Source organism: Haliaeetus leucocephalus, unplaced genomic scaffold (assembly GCF_000737465.1).
Source record: "Haliaeetus leucocephalus isolate CR32 unplaced genomic scaffold, Haliaeetus_leucocephalus-4.0 Scaffold51, whole genome shotgun sequence".
NCBI classification, from domain to species: Eukaryota; Metazoa; Chordata; class Aves; order Accipitriformes; family Accipitridae; genus Haliaeetus; species Haliaeetus leucocephalus.
The window spans coordinates 3,421,094-3,422,733 of NW_010972487.1; positions in this window are offsets into that span (position 1 = coordinate 3,421,094).

The window sequence follows — 1,640 nt, forward strand, 5'->3', positions numbered from 1 at the left end:
CTGATTCAAAGAAATTAACTCAATAGTTTGATTAACTATTAAGTAGGTATTCTTTACTGGCAGTGCTGGATGCATGGGGGATCGCTCCACCTATCGTGCACACCATCGGGTCTAATTGTGCAGGTTAAGTACATGTTCTACATACACATTCACTAGATTTCCGAGAAATGTTATACGTATTCATTAGTTTCCCGTGAAACTATTAGCATATGCAAATGTCCTTTACGCAGGCGCATTGAAGGTCTCTGGTGGTCTTCAGGAGTCCTCTGGTGGTCTTCCATAGTCTTCCTCACTTGTCCGCTATTTGACCCTCCTCAGGTGATTCTGCGCAGTATGGTCTTTTACTTGTTTTGATACATCAGTGCTTGTTAGTGCTCTTATTATCTAAGTTTTCATTAGTGGTGTAGAACCATATGGTTAGTTTAAGTTAATTATCTACAAGGACGAGAACAAATGCAGGAGTTCTTCTCTTTTCTGGCCCTATCTATTCAAGCAAGGCCTCTACTTGTGCCTTCTCGACAAGATTGTAAATTCATCAAACATTTAATTAAGTTTTGTGATTGTTCATGGTTCCTTCTTGCTCATCATTCCCAAGTACCAGTCTCTGACAGGCTTAATCTTTGACAAACACTAGTCTTTGGTATGTAAAGTTACAGAGAGACAATCATTAAGCAATTAGCAGTTCGTTCTCTATATCATTCCTCCCACATCCTCTGGTAAGAAAGTCTCGTGGTAAAAGATGAGTGTCTTGCTAAGTCACTGCAGAATACAACCAGCTAGCTCATTACCATATTCTCAGTTTAACTACTTGCTTCTCTTATGATCTTGGCCACAGACCATGCAGCTCTTGCATGAAAGGAATGAGGGATCTGAGATGGTGGAAGGCATTTGCTTCTAGACAGAACTACACAACCTAAGTCAACTGCAACCAGACCTTCTCTAACGCCTACCGTCCTCCCAAGGAACCTCTAGCGCGTGATATTGTTTTGCCCTGCAGCTCCTCCTGCCACGCAGGAGCGAGCTGCTCCCAGTCCCCCTCAGCCTCCAAGGCAGCCAAACAAGATGGTGGCCTGCGAGACGCTTCCGCCTCGCCTCCGCCCGTCCCTTGGCGCCGCCGAAGACCTTAGTGCGCAGACGCAGAGGCGGCCCCCGAGCAGGTGTCAGGCCCTGCCCCATCTGCGCGTGCGCAGAAGGCTGCCCGCAGCGCCCCCGCAGGTGCAACTTGCCGCTCTGCGCTTGCGCAGAAGCGCCCCACAGGTGCCCCCTCCCCCTGTGCTATATCTGAGTACGCCGCGAACCGCACGTATAAGCGGCCGTCTCACGCCTCTTGCCTCCCTCAGATCCTTCCGCCGTCTCCAAAGGCGGCCCCTATGGCTTAAGGCTCAGCTCGCCGGGGGCAGCAGCATAAGCCTCAAGGCGCGCTACGGCCTAAAACATGTTTCTTTTTCCATTGGGCCCCGTCTCTGGGCCCTTGGTGGAGGTGGGCGGGCTGGCGGACTCCTTCCCTCTCAGCCTTGCGGAAGGATACTTCTTTTTTAGTCGCCATCTGCTGAGCAACGGTTTCGAGGCGCGGCCAGGAGCGCGGGCGCCGCCCCTCCTGCCCAATCGCAGCGGGAGGCTTGCCGACAGCCCCGCCCCGC